Consider the following 20,323-nt stretch of genomic DNA (forward strand, 5'->3'; position numbering starts at 1 on the left):
CAACGAAGACCCAATGCAGCCAAAAATAAATAAATTTTAAAATACATATATAGGAAAGGAAAAACCCCACTAGTAAAGGCAAATATATAGTAAAGGCTGAGGATCAACCACTTAAATAAGCTAGCACAAAGATTAAAAGACAAAAATTGTAAAATCAACTGTAACTACAGTAAACAGTTAAGGGAGAAACATGGATGTAAAATATGAAATCAAAAACAAAATGTGGGGGAGGGGAATGAAAAATATAAATCGTTTAGAATGTATTTTGAACTTAAATGATTATCAGTTTAAAACAAGTAGATATAGTTACAGGTCAACATATATGAACCCCATGATAACCACAAATCAATAACCTATAATAGATATACAAATACTAGAAAGAAAGGAACACAAGAATACTACTAAAGAAAATCATCAAACCACAAAGAAAGAAATGAACAGAAGAATAGAACAAAGAAGAACTACAAAAAACAAGAAAACAAGTTAACAAAATGGCAAAAAGTATATACTTATCAATAATCACTTTAAATGTCAATGGACTAAATGCTCCAATCGAAAGACAAAAGGTGGCTAATTGAATATAAAAACAAGATCCATCTATATGCTGCCTATAAGAGACTCATTTCACAGCTAAAGACACCACAGACTGAAAATGAGGGGATGGAAAAAGATATTTCAAGCAAGTGGAGACGACAAGAAAGCTGAGGCAGCTATACTCATATCAGACAAAGTAGACTTTAAAACAATGTCTATAACGAATGACAAAGACGGACATTACACAATAATAAAGGAATCAATACAAGAAGAAGATATGTGGGAATTCCCTGGCAGTCCAGTGGTTAGGACTTTCACTGCCGATGGCGTGGGTTCAATCCCTGGTCAGGAAACTACAATCACGCAAGCCACACGGCGCAGCCAAAAAAAAAAAAAGATATAACATTCATTCGTTAACATATATGTACCCAATATATGACCACCTAAATACAAAAAGCAAATATTAACAGACATAAAGGGAGAAATTGACAGTAATACAATAACAGTAGGGGACTTTAACACCCCACTTACATCAATGGGCAGATCACCTAGACATAAAATCAACAAAGAGTGGTATTAAATGACACATTAGACCAACTGGACTTAATAGATATCTATAGTACATTCCATCAAAACCAACACAATACACATTCTTTTCAAGTGTACATGGAACATTCTCCAGGATGGATCACATGCTAAACCACAAAACACTCTTAACAAATTTAAGAGGACAGAAAGTATATCAAGCATTTTTTCCAATCACAATGATATGAAACTAGAAATCAATTACAAGAAGAAAAATGGGAAAAATACAAACATGTGGAGACTAAACATGCTACTAAAAAACCAATGGGTCAAAGAAGAAATCAAAGAGAACATCTGAAAGTACCTTGAGACAAATAAAAATAAAAACACAACTTTCCGAAATCTATGAGACACAGATAAAGCAGTTGTTTACAGCAATACAGGCCTATCTCAAGAAACAAGAAAAATCTCAAACAACCAAACTTACCATCTAAAGGAATTAGAAAAAGAAGAATAAATGAAGCCCAAAATCAGCAGAAGAAAAGAAATAATAATAAAGACCAGAGAGAAAATAAATAAAATTGAGATTTAAAACAACAGAAAAGATCAATAAAACTAAGAACTGTCTGGGTTTTTTTTTGAAAAGATAAACAAAACTGATAAGCCTTTAACCAGGCTCTTTAACAAAAAAAGGGAAAAGACCCAAGAAAACAAAATAATAAATGAAAGAGGAGAAACTACAACCGATATCACAGAGATGCAAAAAAATCCTAAGAGAATACTACAAAAAGTTACATGCCAACAAACTGGACAACCTAGAAGAAATGGATAAATTTCTAGAAACCTACACTCTTCCAAGGCTGAATCATAAACAGACAATCTGAACAAACCAATCGCTAGTAGTGAAATTAAATTAGAAATCAAAAAACTCCCAACAAACAAAATCTTGGGACTGGATGGCTTCACAGGGGAATTCTACCAAACATATAAAGAAGAGCTAATACCTATTCCTCTCAAACTTTTGAAGAGGAGAGAACACTCCCAAATTCATTGTACAATGCCAACATTACCCTGATACCAAAACCAGACAGAGACACTACCAAAAAAGGAAAATTACAGGCCAGTATCTCTGATGAACCTAGACACAAAAATCCTCAACAAAATATGAGCAAACCAAATTCAACAATATATAAAAAGGATCACACACCATGATCAAATGGGATTTATTCCAGGGATGCAAGGATGGCTCAACATCCGTAAATCAATAAATGAGGTACACCACATTAACAAAATAAAGAATAAAAACCACATGATCTCAATAGATGCAGAAACAGCATCTGACAAAATTTAAATCCATTCATGATAAAAATTCCCTTCAAAGTTGGCTTACAGGGAAATATCTCAACATAACAAAGGCCATTTATGACATACCCAGAGCTAACGCCATAGGATAAAAAGCTCAAAGTTTTCCCTCGAAAATCAGGAACAAGACAAGGATGCCCACTCTTGCCACTTTTACTTAACATAGTATTGGAAATCCTAGCCACAGTAATCAGACAAGAAAAAAAAATAAAAGGCAACCAAACTGGAAGGGAAGAAGTAAAAATGTCCCTATTTGCAGATGACATAATACTATATATAGAAAACCCTAAAGTCTCCAAGCTTCTACCAAAAAACTGTTAGACTAAATTAATTCAGTAAGGTTGCAGGATACAAGATTAATATATACAAATCTATTGCTTTTCTATTTACTTGTAATGAAGAATCAGAAAGAAAATGCAAGAAAACAACCTTACTTAAAATTGCATCAAAAGGAATAAAATACCTAGGAATAAACTTATCCAAGGAGGTGAAAGACCTATATACTCTGAAAACTATAAAACATTATTGAGGAACTTCCCTGGTGGTGCAGTGATTAAGAATCCGCCTGCCAATGCAGGTGACACGGGTTCAAGCCCTGGTCCGGGAAGATCCCACATGCTGTGAAGCAACTAAGCCCATGCAACACAACTACTGAGCCTGCACTCTAGAGCCCGCATGCCACAACTACTGAAGCCCTGCGTGCCTAGAGCCCATGCTCCACAACAAGAGAAGCCACTGCAATGAGAAGTCCGTGCACCACAACAAAGAGTAGCCCCCACTCGCCACAACTAGAGAAAGCCTGCACACAGCAACAAAGACCCAACACAGCCAGTAAATTAATTAATGAAAAAAAACATTATTGAAGAAAACTGAAGATGAAACAAAGAATGGAAAGAAATCCTGTGGTTATGGATTGGAAGAATTAATATTATTAAAATGTCCATACTACCTAAAGCAAGCTACAGATTTAATGCAATCCCTATCAAAAAACCCACAGCATTTTTCAGAGAACTAAAACAAATAATCCTAAAATTTATATGAAACCACAGAAGATCCCAAATAGCTAAGGTGATCTTGAGAAAAAAGAACAAAGTTGGAGATATGCTCCTTGACTTAAGAGTACACTACAAAGCTACAGTAATCAAAACAGTATGGTGCTGCACATGTGTGCACACACATACACATACAAGACACATAAATCAGTGGAACAGAATAGAGAGTCCAAAAATAAACCCACACATTTATGATCAAATAATCTACGGCAAAGGAGGCAAGAATATACAATGTAAAAAAAGACAGTCTCTTCAATAAGTGGTGCTGGGAAAACTGGACAGCTACATGTAGAAGAATGAAAATTAGAACATTTTCTCACACCATACACAATAATAAACTCAAAATGAAGTAAAGATTAAACTCAAAATGGATTAAAGACCTAAATGTTAAGATCAGAAACCATAAATCTCCTTGAAGAAAACATAGGAAGAACACTCTTTGACATAAATCATTGCAATATTTTTTTGGATCTGTCTCCTAAGGCAAAGGAAACAAAAGCAAAAATAAACAAATGGTACCTAATTAAACATAGAAGCTTTTGCACAGCAAAGGAAACCACTGACAAAATGAAAAGAGAATCTACTGAATGGAAGAAAATATTTGCAAACGATATTACCGATAAAGGGTTAAAATCCAAAATATATAAACAGCTCACACAACTCAATGTCAAAAAAACAAACAACCAAACTAAAAAATGGGCAGAAACCCTGAATAGGCATTTTTCCAAAGAAGACATATAGACAGCCAACAGGCCCATGAAAAGATGTTCAACACTGCTAATCATCAGAAAAAGGCAAATCAAAGCCACAATGAGATATCACCTCACATGTCAGAATGGTTATCATCAAAAAGATCACAAATAACAAATGTTGGTGAGGATGTGGAACCCTAGTACACTGTTAGTGCGAATGTAAATTCGTGCAGCCACCATGGAAAACAGTATGAAGGTTCCTCAGAAAACTAAAAATAGAACCATCATATAATCCAGCAATTCCACTCCTGGGTATATACCCAAAGAAAACAAAAACACTAATTTGAAAAGATACATGCACCTCCGTGCTTATAAAAGCATTATGTACAATAGCCAAGACATGGAAGCAACCTAAGTGTCCATCAACAAATGAATGGATAAAGAAGATGTGGAATATTGCTCAGCCATAAATAAGAATGAAATTTTGCCATTTGCAACATGGTTGGACCTGGAGGGTATTATGCTTAGTGAAATAAATCAGAAAAAGAAAGACAAATACTGTATGTTATCACTTAAATATGCAATCTAAAAAATGAAACAGGGACTTCCCTGGCAGTCCAGTGGTTAAGACTCCGAGCTTCCAATGCAGGGGGCGTGGGTTCGATCCCTGGTAAGGGAACTAAGATCCCACATGCCGTGTGGCATGGCCAAATAAATTAATTAATTAAAATTTAACATGAAACAAACAAATGAATATAACAAAACAGAAACAGAGAAAACATTTGTGGTTACCAATGGGGAGAGGGAAGGGAGGAGGGGCACGACAGGGGTAGAGGATTAAGAGGTACAAACTACTATGTATGAAATAAATAAGCTACAAGCATATATTGTCCAGCACAGGGACTACAGCAATATTTTATAATAACTTTGAGTGAGTATAATCTATTAAAAAAATGAAACACTAAAACTAAAAAGCGTAAGCTGGGAGAATAGATTTCATAACTTACTTTATAAAAAAGCAGCAGTCATCAAGACAGTGTGGTTCTGGCATAAGGAAAGACATAAAGATCAATGAAACAGAATTAAGAGTCCACAAATTGTCTATGGTCAATTTATTTTTAACGAGTGTGCCAAGACCACACAAAGGGAGGAAGAATAGTCTTTTCAACAAGTGGTACATGGACAACTATATGTCTATATGAATAAGAATGAAGTTGGACCCCTACATAATACAATATACAAAAATTAACTCAAAATGGATCAAAGACCCAAATGTAAGAAGCTAAAACTATAATATTCTTATAATAAAATGTAAGTGTAATACTTTGTGACAATGGATTAGTCAATGGATTCTACCAAATGCATCCCACATGCAAAAAAAAGAAAAAATAGATAAATTGGACTTCACCTAAATTAAAATTCTTGTGCTTCAAAGGTCTCATGAAGAAAGTGAAAAGACAACCCACAGAGTGGGAAAAAAAAATTTACAAATCACATATCTTATAAGGGACTTGTCACTAGAAAATATAAATAACTTAAAATTCAATAATGAAAAGACAACACAATTAAAATTAGACAAAGCATCTTAACAGACATTTCTCCAAAGAAAATATAAAGATGGCTGAAAAACACAGAGGATCCTCAACAACATTAGTCATCAGGGAAAAAGCACATCAACACCACAATAAGATACCACTTCACATCCACTAGGATGGCTAGAATCAAACAGTCAGAAAATAACATGTTGGTAAGGATGTAGAGATAAACACTGGAACACTCATACACTGCTGGTGGAAATGTAAATTGTGCAGCCACACTGGAAAACAGTCACGCATCATTAAGTTAAACGTACAGTTACTACTTGCAACTCCATTCCCAGATAGACGGATACAGCCATCCTTCAGTACCTGCAGGGGATCACACAAAAAACGAGTTCTAGCTAAAGATTTAACTTCAAAAACAAACAGGGACTTCCCTGGCAGTCCAATGGCTAAAACTCCATGCTCCCAATGCAGGGGGTCTGGGTTCGATCCCTGGTCAGGAAATTAGATCCCACATGCCACAACTAAGAGTTCGCATACCGCGACTAAAGATCCTGTGTGCCGCAACAAAGACCTGATGCAGCCAAATAAATAAATAAATTAATATTAAAACAAACAAAAAGGAGTAAGAGCCCTGGGGTAAGCAAGGATTTCTTAAGGAAACAAAGGAAAAAGGGTGATATATGACTATGTCAGTATTTTAAAACCTCTTGTCCAAAAAAAAAGAACAAAAGCACAAACCACTGGACAGAAGTGTAAATGTTTACAGCCACTAGGAAAAGTAGTTTGAAAGTCTACAGTGAAGCTAAAAAGTCATATTACCTCTGCCCCTGAAATTTCAGTTCTAGGAAGCTCCCTGGAAAAACACTTGCACAGGTATTGAGGCATTTACACAGGTGTTCACTAGAGTACTCTTTGTAATAACACAATATTGGAAATGACCTACTTGCCCATCAATACAACTAAATAAAAGTGTAGCACTTTATAGGATGAAATACCATACAACAATTTAAAAGACTGTACAAGACCTTTAAGAAACAATACAATTGTTTCACTGTTCACTGGGTGGTCAAGCTATGCAGCCAAGGTTAAAAAGCAGATCAATGCCACCCACAGAAGAGACAGAGCGTAATTCTAAGTTCCTGAGAACAGACAACACACACACGAGGCTCAAGTGATACAGTGTTCGCTTAGAGCAAGAGAAGAAAACAAAGTGTACATGATTCAACCCCCTGCAAACCATTGGTCCCCCATGACCAACGGATCCACTTCGCAGCCAAAGCCATGCAGGTGGAACAGATAGCAGCACCACCCTTCATGATACAGTAGAAGGACCTTGGCCCCTTACCCATGGGGTCTGAAATACAGAAAGCAAGGGAGGGCCTGGGGGCCACTGACACATGCACCTAAGAAGAAAAAAGGGGGGCTTCCCTTGTGGCACAGTAGTTAACAACCCACCTACCAATGCAGGGGACACGGGTTCGAGCCCTGGTCTGGGAAGATCCCACATGCCGCAAAGCAACTAAGCCCGTGCGCCACAACTACTGAGCCTGCACTCTAGAGCCTGCGAGCCACAACTACTGGGCCCACATGCCACAACTACTGAAGCCCACATGCCTAGGGCCCGTGCTCAGCAACAAGAGAAGCCCACGCACCACAACGAAGAGTATCCCCCACTCACCGCAACCAGAGAAAAGCCTGCGCGCAGCAACAAAGACCCAACGCAGCCAAAAATAAAATAAAATAATTTTTTTTAAAAAACATAATTCTCCAAAAAAAAAGAAGAAAAAAGGGGTACACATTAAGCACTGAACAGGTAAAGATAGTCCCTCAAAAGGCTAAGCACAGCACAGGCTATGAGGGCTCTTGATTTCTTTGCAAGAAAATGTCCTCAGCCAGGGCTACTCTTGCAGAGTTATGCTAGAGAGAAGCAGCTGCGCCTGACTGCTTTTCCCAACAGTATCAAAAACGTATGCTAAGTTAAAAAGAACTTAGGTATAATTGGAGAAAAAACCTAAAATCATATTTATGTTTAAATTTCTTAGATCTGATGTACATAAAAGCACTCGAAAGGTTTTTATTTTTTATTTTTTTCGAAAGGTTTTTAAATGGCCTAAAAAGATTTACAAAAACTCCTACTGATTGTGGAAGTGGAGAGGTTGGAAATAACAGTTAAAGGGAGACTTTATTTGTAGTGATTTGATTTTTTTAACACAACATTTATGTTCAAGGTCTCTTTTTCTTTTAAGATTGTACAATGATGACTGCAAATATGCCGAAATGTTAGAAGAGGTTACTCCTGTGTGTTGGAAATACGCCTGCCTGTTATTTTCTTCTTTGTATTTTTTGTCTTTTCCCAATTTCCCCCCCAAAAAAGTAAATTAAGAGGCAAGTTTTAGAAATTATACTTATGAGCTCACTTATGTCTTAAACAAAATAAAAATAAAGCACAGTTTGCATAGGCACAAAAAAGTTCCTAAGCCTTGGCCACCAAAGTGTTTTCAGCAGTTAATCTCCTCTGGCAAGTGGGACTAGAGGGCTTTCCATTCCTATTTGTCTATGTTCCCTGAATTGTACATTATTTTTATAATCAGCAAAGTGATAAATAATTCTGCTTAAAAAACAAAGCAACTGGAATTCCCTGGAGGTCCAGTGGTTAGGACTGGACGCTTTCACTGACCAGGTTCAATCCCTGGTCAGGAAACTAAGGAACTAAGATCCCGCATGCCACGGGGTGCAGCCAATTAAAAAAAAAAAAGGTACTGAGTACCAGCTCCCAGGACTGAAAAGGTGGGCACTCAGCAGAATAGGTTACATGTCCTTGAAGGGCAGTTGTATGTAGATGGTGGCTGCAGCTCAAGTAACTGCAAAAGGGAAAAGAAACCCTGCTGACCCTTCTTCTGTTTTAGCCACTGAGTCAACAACCAAACCAAAGAAGGCTGGTTGAACTGAGAACAAAGTAAGACAAAAGTTGACAACTGAGGTAGAGAACAAAAGAGAGTAAAATGCTGCCCAAAACCACAACATGCAAAAGAAAAAAGCAAGAAAGAGCATATTAAAACAAATCAAACCAAGAGTCTACAAAGAAGTATATATGGCTGTTAGCATAACTGCCACCATCAGGGGCCCATTCAATTCCTCCTGCCCCTCCAGTGACCCTTCCTGTGACTGTACTATGAGGTAAAATCACTTTTCTGTCATCAAGGGCTTTGTAGTTAATAGATATCGTTTTAGGATCCTTAGTTCCAGGTGGCCTCTATGCTCTAACAGTCTCCAAACAGCGATGAAGACCTTCACTGACACATTCCCATCGCCCACCAGACGAGTTACCCATTCATAAAACTTGACTTAGAAATGCACTTCCCGGAAAAAAAAAGAAAAAAGAAATGCACTTCCTATTTCCAAGCACATACCCCCCCCCCATACCTAGGTTAACAATAAAACTGTCCCAGAGGCCCCTCAGTGGTGCGGAGTGCAGCTGCAAATGCTTCTAGTTCACCCACCTGATCTCACCATGTGAGTAAATTACCCTCTAATAAACTGATCCATTGATTATATGGAGCTGCCTGCCTTCTTTTTCAGTCTTAAGCTATCTTCTCAGTTCAATGGGCACTTTTCATTCCCTCCGTCCTCCAACTGAAGTATGAGGTAGACTGCAGACCTTGGCACCTGTTGTAAAGTGGCCCCACTACTCAGTGCACCAAGTCACAGATGATGGTCATCTTCCCCTGAAAGGGTGGAACCTTCCACCTCCCACCACTGTTAAGAAAATTTAAAGAAACCGTTACTTCAACCAGAAGCCATCATCACCTACAAACATCTCCTGAACTCAGCAAGTACTGCTAGGACTCTCCAAACAGATGACTGTAAACTGAGATGGGATGAAGAAAGCATGCCATCTATGTGGCTGGACCACACTGACTTCACTTTGTCAGCTCCATCTTAGGCCCACAGTCCCCTTGCTGAGCTTTAGCCTACTCACAAGGAATGCACCCAAAGCCAGGTAAGTTCCCTATGAACTCTTATTCTTGCCTTTATCTGATACGAAAACTGGAAGAATGCATTTTGCTAGTCCAGATGGTTAATGGTCCATGAGGAATAATGTTCATGAGACCTCAGAAGGGAGGAGAAACCCCCAGTTCCCACTGGCACGAATGTGATTCTCGCTTAGTAGTCAGATTCTATCTTTAGCTTTGGTCCCTTTAAATTCCCCCATGCCAGAGCTTCCCTGGTGGTGCAGTGGTTAAGAATCCGCCTGCCAATACAGGGGACACGGGTTCGAGCCATGGGCCAGGAAGATCCCACATGCCGCAAAGCAACTAAGCCTGTGTGCCACAACTACTGAGCCTGTGCTCTAGAGCCCGTGCTCTGCAACAAGAGAAGCCACCGCAATGAGAAGCCAGCACACCACAACGAAGAGTAGCCCTGGCTCTCCGCAACTAGAGTAAGCCTGCGCACAGCAACAAAGACCCAGTGCAGCCAAAAATAAATAAATAAGAAAACATTTTTTAAAAATAAATAAATGAATTCCCCCACGCCCCTTCTGGCAGCATAGAGTTCAGCTACAAATGCCTCTGGTGGTTGTCCGCCCGTACTGCCCCTATGTAAGTACCCACAATAAACATCATAATTATACTTCATGGAGTTGCCTGCTTCACGTTTTGGTCTCAAAAGTTTCTTCTCAGTTCGGAGGCTATTATTCAATATCACCACCATCATCCAGATAAAAGAAACTGCAGTGCTGCTACAAGGGGATGGAGAATCAATTGAAGAACTACTTTGGGATCATGCGTGCTGACGAAGCTGCTGAAGTTTTGGCAGAGAAATGAAGCTTTGCTGCGAAAGAAGGGGATGGGGTAAGGAAAATAAGTACACAGAGAAAACAAAAGCAAAGAAAAACTGAGAAGTGATAAGGTACATAACTGAAGGCCTATAAAAAGAGACTTGAAGACACAACAAGGGGAAGCTGAAGAGGAAAGGTGCCTCCGGAGCGGCAGGGGCAGGCTCCAGCCTTGCTGAGCCGCAGCAGCACCAACGGGAGCTGCTCAGGAGGGAGCTGAGAGTCAGAGAAAGAGGCGAGAGACTTTCCAGCCAAACTTGCAGAAAGACTGGGGAAGAGAAAGACACTCAGGTGCAGAGAAATCCGGGAGTGAGACGCAACAGAATGAACTGGAGACCAGAGAGAAATATTTTGAAGAAACGCACCCAGCGGGAAATGTAAATGGCACTGACCTATCTCAGGAAATTGAGACCCACGGGAAAATCAGCACCAAACATAAGCCTCCAAGCTGACCTGTTCTGAAGCAGCTGCTGCAGAAATGTCCGAAGAGGTCAGTGAAGTATTTGTAAAGAGGTGATGAGAAGACGGACCAACAGAAAAATGAGGGCAACTGTCTGTGAATGTGGCAAAAGATTCCAGCCCTCTGAGCCCAGCCCCTGCAACCATGAACATGGATAAAATTAGTGACTTCCTGGGACTTCCCCGGTGGTCCAGTGTTAAAGAATCCGCCTTCCAATGCAGGGGACGATGGTTCAATCCCTGGTCAAGGAACTAAGATCTCACATGCCGCGGGGCAACTAAGCCCACACGCCACAACTAGAGAGCCCACGCGCCATGGAGCCCGAGCGCCACAACTAGAGAGAAGCCCGTGCACCACAATTCCTACATGCTGAGACAAAGATCCCACATGTCACAACTAAGACCCGACACAGCCAAAAAAAATTAAAAAAAAAAAAAAAAGAAAACCATTCCTTTAAAAGAAAAAAAATAGTTAATGACCTCCTGGGCCTTTCGAAGTCTGAATGAAAGCCCCACAGCATAGTAAAGAGATGGGGCCAATGAGCTGAAACTGCCCAATTAAATTCAGGTATCCTAATGCCTCAGGGTTCCTTCCAGGTCCCAACTAGCTTCTGAGGACAGAAGAAAAGGTTCATTCATCAACTTGTTAAGATTATACCACAAATGGGAGCCCCCAGGCCTGGGGAGCAACCTGAGATGGAGCAGGCCTCTTCTCCCCCCGAGCTTCATCCCTCCGCCCAGTTTCATTCCCAAATGAAAATGGCTTTCAAAAGAACAGGGGAGGACTTCCCTGGTGGCACAGTAGTTAAGAATCTGCCTGCCAATGCAGGAGACACAGGTTCGAGCCCTGGTCCGGGAAGATCCCACATGCCGCGGAGCAACTAGGCCTGTGCACCACAACTACTGAGCCCACGCGCCTAGAGCCCGTGCTCCACAACAAGAGACCCCAGTGAGATGAGAGGCCCGCCCACTGCAACGAAGAGTAGCCCCCGCTCACCGCAACTAGAGAAAGCCTGCGCGAAGCAACGAAGACTCAACGCAGCCAAAAGTAAATAAATAAATGTATAAAAAAAAGAACAGGGGAAATCCCAAGCAAGCATATGGGCATTTTTCAGGGACATTTTCTTCTTTCTGTCATTTTGCTCTACCATCTTATATGCAATGTAATTTTTTTTGCATTTTATATATTTAATAGTGATACACACACGATATATACATACAAGATATCTATATGTATCTATCTATATATTATTTATTAAATGTGATAGTCTCAAGGGAATGAAAAAGGAAATAACTTACTTTTCTCCACTGATGACCAAACAGACTTTCTGGGATATTCCTTGTCCCTGAATTAATCTTGATCTCAGATCTCTTGGCAGTTCCACCCATTTTTTAAGATAATAAAAAACCGGGACTTCCCTGACGGGCCAGTAGCTAAGACTCTGCACTCCCAACGCAAGGGGCCCAAGTTCGATCCCTGGTCAGGGAACTAGATCCTGCATGCCGCAACTAAAGATCCTGCATTCTGCAACTAAAAAGGTGCGGCAACAAAGATCCTGTGTGCTGCAACTAAGACCTGAGGCAGCCAAATAAATAAATAAATATTTCTTTAAAAAGATAAAAAACCCAGTCTAACTTAATACCAAAACTTCAATCTCTCAACCAATTCAAATCTTCTCCCTTACCCCTAGCTCAGGCTGGATTCTTACTTCTGCAAAGCGGCAGTGAGGAAGATGAGAAGGGACAGGGTGAGTAGTGATGCAGTATCATCTATTCTTTCACTGTTTTTCTATCTTGTTCTGCTTGCCTTCCTCACTTTCTTGCTGATTCTTCCAGTGTCAGAGCAGGGAAAAGAAATGAGAGGCAACCAGGCAAAATCTGATGCTGTCTGGAGTTCTTTCTTGGCTCTTATATGCTGTCTGTTATGGCAGACATCCAACTGCTGCTAGCTCCTCTTGAGAATGCATTTGTAGATTCTTCGTTGGCACCCCTACCCCAGGCACCTTGATGAAGTGGCCTTTTATAGTCCACCTTTTCCTAATTTGAGTGATGCACTTTTGTTTTGTTTTGTTTTTGCGGTACGCGGGCCTCTCACTGTTGTGGCCTCTCCCGCTGCAGAGCACAGGCTCCGGACGCGCAGGCTCAGCTGCCATGGCTCACGGGCCCAGCCACTCCGCGGCATGTGGGATCTTCCCGGACCGGGGCACGAACCCGCGTCCCCTGCATCGGCAGGCAGACGCTCAACCACTGAGCCACCAGGGAAGCCCGCGTGATGCACTTTTGGTTTATCCTTTTAAATTTTTCTCTTACCTCCTTTTCAAAGGATTTATATTTGGGGTCGTTTCCTTCTGCCAGGTACCCTGAAAGGGGATTCTTTTAAGGCAGCTTCAGCCTACTTACATCTATGGTATCATTTGACTTACGGAAAACTTACCCTCTTGCCCCACATCTGTGGAAGTGTACTTTACTCCCATCACAATCTTCTCTTCTTATGCTGATGTCAGGGGAATTTTAGCAGCCTCTGATTTTATGGCATATTCCCCAAACTCTTGTAGGACTATATAATATTCTCAGAATTCTTTTGTAAATAGAAGTGGATGTGGTGCTGGCTGGGCTGATGAGTTAGTTTCCTTAGGTCAACAAGCATCCAGTCAGAAAATAACATGGCAGAATCTTCTTATGCAAGCCTCCTTTAATCTTCTCAAAGGACTTTATTACTGCCTTCCTCACTCCCTACTCTTGCACTTGGATTGGCACCTGGGAAGAGAGCATCCCCTGCTATATGAGGAAGAGGAAATGCTGGCTCACTGTCAGGCCAACCAACACTCTTCATATAAATAAGTATTCACACATAGGCTCAAGTTGGGGGGTGACTAAGATTCACAGGCCCAATTTTGTTCACCTTTTAATAAGTCACGTGAAAATGCGTCTGGGGCCTCTCTCTAAAAATGGTTAGAATGTTTTGACACTTATCATTCACCATTTCTGTTTAGGGTTTCAGCCCACTCCGAGTACAGGACCAATCCCATTTAACATCTTCTTACACAAAAAACTTGTACATGATAATATGAATATGGAACAAAGTAACAGCCAGATCCTTAATAGTGATTTTCAGGATGGAGGATGGAGGATGGAGAGGTGAGAGAAAAGGAAAAAAGAGAAAAGTGCATATACAATAAGGACAGTATTTTAGAACAATCTCTAAATACACATTTGACTGTGTCGTTATACAGATGTGGAGGGATGAAAGAAAGGAACGGCAGCAGCAAAATGTTTATGTGGTTATCTCAGGATGGTGTGACTTCAGATGATTTATATTTGCTTCTTTATACTGTTCTTTATGATAGTATTTCAAATACATTTTTATATGATCTGGTAAAAACTACAGAGCTGCATTTGTTAAAAAAAAATACAAGCTTTGGAAAGCTTAAAGAAAATGAAACATATCTTACTTTCAGAACTTTTCAGAGCCTGGTAATATATTAATTGGGAATCTCCAGGAGTATCTGCCAATAGAATGGCACTATAGTATTCCCCATTTTTCAGTATGACACATCTTTAAGAAATGCTATGTCAACAGATATGTCAAAGAAGGATTATTTTTAAATTATATCTAAGTCATTGGTGTTCTATGAATTTCTGTTTTCTTTCTTACATACCTTTTAGGTTACATACCTTTTAGGTAATATATTCAGAAATTTCAATGATGTGCCTATTGTTCCCTTTTTCCCCAATTACAGTGTAAACTTCATAAGATTAGGATTCTGAACTGCCATATTTATTACAATAGGTCCCCATTACCTGACACACAATAGGTAATCAATAAATATTTGCTCACGCAAGAGGGAGGGGATATGGGCACACATGTATACATACAGCTGATTCACCCTGTTACACAGCAGAAAGCAACACAACATTGCAAAGCAATATGCAATGTAATTTTGATTTCCTTTTAAAATCCCCATTAAGTAATCTCTTGTTTTCATCTTTTTCCTGCCAGTGAGAGGGTACATAAGGTTTATTTTATACACTAATAATAAACAAACAAGTTTCTAAGACAATTGCCACTAAAGAAAGATTGCTTCTAGTACACATTTAAAATGTTAAAATAATATTTATACCAATTTGCCAATTAAGAAATGAACTCAACCTAGTGCCCAAAATTTGGTTTCTCAATACCATTCTACAATAAACGAAACCAGGAATCCTTGCAGAAATGGTTGATTCCAGGGCTGGGGGAGGTGAAAATACAAGATGAATAGCTTGTGGTGCCTGAAAATCAGAGAAAGACACAAAAAAGGAAAGGAGCATGTAAGGGGAAACAGGAGCCAACTTGAAAGAGTTCCCAATGGCCAAAGTTAGAATAATTTAGTGACTGCCCTAGTGGCGCAGTGGATAAGACTCCGCGCTCCCAATGCAGGGGGTTGGGGCTCGATCCCTGGTCAGGGAACTAGATCCCACATGCATGCCACAACTAAGAGTTCACATGCCACAACTAAGGAGCTGGCGAGTTGCAACTAAGGAGCCCGCCTGCCACAACTAAGGAGCCCACGAGCCGCAACTAAGACCCCACACAACCAAAAACAAAGAGAGTAGTATACCAGTAAGAAGACCTATCGATATCATCCTCAATCTAAGCAGAACATCTGACAAAACCAAATCGAGAGGGTCACTCTAAAATTACAAATACAAAATACTTCAAAATCATGAAAAACAAGTAAAACTGAGGAACTGTCACAGACTGAAGGAGACTAGAAGACGTGATAACTAAATGGAATAAGGGATTGTAGACTGGATCCTGGAACAGAAAAAGAACATTAGCGAGACAGTGATGAACTCTGGATAAATCAGCAGTTTAATTAATAGTATTGGATCCCTGCAAATTTTTTAAGTTTGATGACTGTACTGTAGTTATGCAAGACATTACCTTAGGTAAACCAAGTAAAGATATAAGGGAACTCCTGACACCCTCTTGTGTCTGCAATTATTCAAAATAAAAAGGGTTTGTGTGTGTGTGTGTGTGTGTGTGTGTGTGGTACGAGGGCCTCTCACTGTTGTGGCCTCTCCCGTTGCGGAGCACAGGCTCCGGATGCGCAGGCTCGGCGGCCATGGCTCACGGGCCCAGCCGCTCTGCGGCATGTGGGATCTTCCCGGACCGGGGCACGAACCCGTGTCCCCTGCATTGGCAGGCGGGCTCTCAACCACTGCGCCACACTTTTAAGAAGGTGAACATTCTCTGATTTCTTAGGCCAATATAAGTGAGAAGACAGTAGAGTGGTTTTAGGTTACAGCTTTACCTTGTGTTTAAAAACTGTATTTTATATAGTACTCTTTCATTCTGAAAACAATCAACCTAATACACATCACTTGTTGAGCATTTACAGCTCATGTAATGTGTACTATGGAAAACAAAATGTTTTTTTTTAATTATACTTGCAAAAATATGTCTCAGTGGTGTCACACTGCTGGCCCCAAATTTAACCAATATATGAACAAATGCATTCCACAAGTTGAAGACGATATAATTTTCAAAAAGCAATAATATGAATGTACATAATGCCACTGAATTATACATTTTTAAATGGCTTAAATGATCAATTTTTATGTATCGTGTGGTAAATGTTATGTGCATTTTATCACAATACTACTAAAAAAAGCTTTTTAAAAGCAACAGTATACAAATACGGAATCATGTTGTACACCTAAAACCACTATGTTGTTCTATGTGGATTACACCTCAATTTTTTTAATTAAAAATAAAATATATGGATTATATATCTTTAAAAACCAGTAAAATAATCCCACTTCTTAAAAATATATATTTGTACATGTATAAGAGTTTGCATAATCGTGCACAAATTTTAAAAGGTCAGGAAGCCTCCGAACGAAAACAACGGATTGCGGGTACTTTCACTTTTCTAACGCTCACCCGCGTCATCTAATTACATGTTATGAATACGCTTTGTTTGCATAATTGGAAGAAGTGATAAAACACAGAAACCATTACTCCAGATTCCCGCCCCGGGCAGCGAAGCGCAGGCAGATACGCCCTCACCGCGGCGGCTGGGCTCCCAGGCCAGACCCCAGCCCGGGCGCAGCCTCCAGGCCGAGCCTCACCGGCCGCCCGCCGGGAACCCCGCGCCCCCAAGACAACCCCCGCCGCCCCGCTCCCCCCAACGCCGCCCCGCCGCCCCGCCGCCCTGCCGCCCCACTCACCGACTCCCGCGGCCGCGAGCTCCTAGGTGCCCTGACCACACGGCCCAGGCCGCGCCAGTAGCCCCGCGCCCGGCTCTCCGCTGGCCCGTATCGCGCAAGCGCGTCACCGCCCCGGGCCTCTCGGCCTCTCTAGGAAGCTGGGAGGGCCGACGTCTCGGCTTCTCCCGGGACCAAGTGCCCTGCTGGACGACCTCTGAGCCCAACCCAGGAGGTGGTCCCCACACACCCCACCTAACCCACTGGGCGCCTGCCTTCTCTTGTTACCCCAGAGCTCCATCCGTCTTATCCTGTTTTCCTACACCCCTCCCCATTTGTGTGCAGGTCATCCCAACAGGGCTCCCTCCCCCCAGGGAAGAACAGGATCAAAGCCAGGGGTCAAATCAGGGACCAGCAAGATCTAGATGACCAGGCTGGCCAGGAGGAGTGTAAAGGGGGCCACTCATTACCCTCTGGGGCCCCGTTCAAGGAGGGGAACCAAATCCTAAGGAAGACTCCGTTCAGGACCGTCCCTTCCCCCATCACCACCACAACCAGGGACACTTGCTCATTCCCAGTCCACAGGCACACAAAATTTTTCCTGGCCACAGCTTTCAGCTGTTTTCTCCCGTTAACAAAATTCAACTGAGTAAATTTTAAAGCCCTTTTGGCTTTAATTAGCAATTCATTGTGGTGCTCCAAGGACAACGGACAAGATAAACTCAAAGGGCCAACATCGAGGGACAGGGAGTTACCGGGCTCTTATCACTGTCATGTAGCAACCATTACAATATCCCTGATTCCTCCCAAGTGTCATGCCCTGTCCCTTTCCCAACCCATATAAGGAAAGGTATTTGCCCCGTTCTTCTCCTGCTCTGCCACACTGTTAGTATGCATACCCTGCCCAATCAGCAGGTGACTCGTAACTTCCTTTGTTCCCTGGATATAAAAACAGACCAGTAACATTTGCTCCCGGTCGGCTCTCCCTGATTATCGGGAAGCCGGCCTGCTCTTCTGGCAGCGACCCTTCCCTTTAATAAATTCTATCTTTACATTCTGCCTTGTATCTGGAAATTCTTTCCCAACCCGCGTTGGGACCATGACATTCCTGATTCAGACTGCATCCAATTTAGCAGGTAGAGAGGAGCTCTGAAGAGTATACAAAGCAAGAGGTTTTATAGGCAGAAGGGAATAGAAATGAAGGACCATTGGGACAATTCTTTATAGTTAACCTAGGATATGACGGTAGGTGCATTCGTAAGTTAAGATTTATGAACGGGTAACTAGTCTCATGGGTGCTGGGAATACGTCAGGGAAGGTTTTCATCATTGTTTGGGGACTAACAGAGCATAGAGGCTTCCTGGACCTAATGATTATTAAACGATATTTATTAACTAAAAAGCCCTTGATGACAGAGAAGTGATTCACTGCACGGTACAGTACAGAAGTGATTCACTGCACAGTACAGTCCTGAGTAGGGTCAGTGAAAAACAGTAGAAATTGTAAGGGCCCAAGATGGCATCAGTTATGCTAACAGCAACACACCGGGTCTGGTACAGGGAACGGTTAGCCCCTGGGTGATTTGGTCTAACGTGAGGCCTTGTGTGGCCTCGGATTTTAATGGATATTGAGATAATTTGGGAAGAGGTTTAGTTACATCTATCTGAATATTTATAGGTTCTGCACTTTTTAATCTCCCAATGTCAGTATTAGAGGTAGCCCGCAGATATTAGGGTAACTGATTAAATTAGGGATTTTTGGCTGGAATTCTTCCTCTCTATACCAAGGACAGATTGTAGGGCACATAAAAAGATATCCTTTCCAGTGGTTAGGACTCCATGTTTCCATTGCCAGGGGCCTGGGTTCGACCTCTGGTCAGATAACTAAGATCCCGCAAGCTGCGCGGCCAAAAAAAAAAAAAAAGAGAGAGAGAGTTATCCTTTCAAAGTGCTCAGCTAACAAATGGGACCTAATTAAACTTATAGGCTTTTGCACAGCAAAGGAAACCATAAGCAAAAGGAAAACACAACCTAAGGACTGTGAGAAAGTATTTGCAAACGATGCGACCAATAGGGCTTAATTTCCAAAATATACAAACAACTCAAAATTTGGTCAGACCTGTGACTTCCCATCTATTTTCTGCCTTTTAATCAATCCACTTACCTCAGGGGAGAAAATACATTTACCAATAAGGCAGTTAGAGCAGGTTGGGCAGCATCATCTATTGTATGGAAATCAGAATGCCATAGGAAGAGAGCTTCCAGATGGGCTTTAAAGTCTGCCCTAAATTCATCTTTCTTTTGTTTGCAGGTGTGAATAATAGAGCAACCACTTCAGGCAGGGAAAACCTTGAGAAGAGCTTTTAAAAGATCCACTGCTATTTTGCGAGCTTTTTCTGGTCCACAAGGGGACCATGTTGGAGATCCAGGATCTTGAGTATCATTCTCAGAGTTACACCATTCTGCCTCCTGCATCCATTCTGGGGCTTTCCTACATGTGCACAAGCTGGTGAAGATCTGACAGCCCAGATGAGGACTCAATTCTTCAAAATACTTTGGGGGATGCTCCCTGTGTTTAGGAAAAATTCTTTAACTGTGGCCCTTAGTCTGTGACAAAGGACTTAAAGATACCCAAAGGAGATCATTAAAAGTTAAAGGCTTCCCTGGTGGCGCAGGGGTTAAGAATCCACCTGCCAATGCAGGGGACATGGGTTCGAGCCCTGATCCGGGAAGATCCCACATGCCGCGGAGTAACTAAGCCCGTGCGCCGTAACTACTGAGCCTGAGCTCTAGACCCCCGAGAGCCACAACTACTGAGTCTGAATGCCACAACTACTGAAGCCCGCGCACTAAAGCCTGTCTTCCGCGCCAAGAGAAGCCACCGCAATAAGAAGCCCGCGCACCGCAACAAAGAGTAACCCCCGCTCAGCGCCACAAGAGAAAGCCCGTGTGCAGCAACGAAGACCCAACGCAGCCAAAAAATTAATTAATTATTTTTTAAAAATGTTAAAAGTTAACTTTGGCAACTCTCCACCCCAAGGCATGTGCGCCCTTGTCGGCCAGTGCAGACCTTCAGGAAGGAGGTGCAGGCCTGGTGTAATCTGTCTGGACAGAGTGAAAGAGAACA

General features: G+C 41.5%; 1 protein-coding gene across 2 annotated transcripts in view; it reads right to left on the reverse strand.

Moving 5' to 3' along the window:
- Positions 1-17,300, reverse strand: part of ZNF445 (zinc finger protein 445) — a 28,942-nt gene extending 11,642 nt beyond the window's left edge. For both annotated transcript variants that reach the window (XM_082848555.1, XM_082848554.1), the window contains exon 1: positions 17,222-17,300. The gene's annotated coding sequence lies outside the window, so the exon portion shown is untranslated. The remainder of the gene's footprint in view (positions 1-17,221) is intronic.
- Between the last annotated feature and the right edge of the window lie 3,023 nt (positions 17,301-20,323).

This window comes from Leucopleurus acutus, assembly GCF_964270905.1.
Source record: "Leucopleurus acutus genome assembly, chromosome: 10".
NCBI lineage: Eukaryota > Metazoa > Chordata > Mammalia > Artiodactyla > Delphinidae > Leucopleurus > Leucopleurus acutus.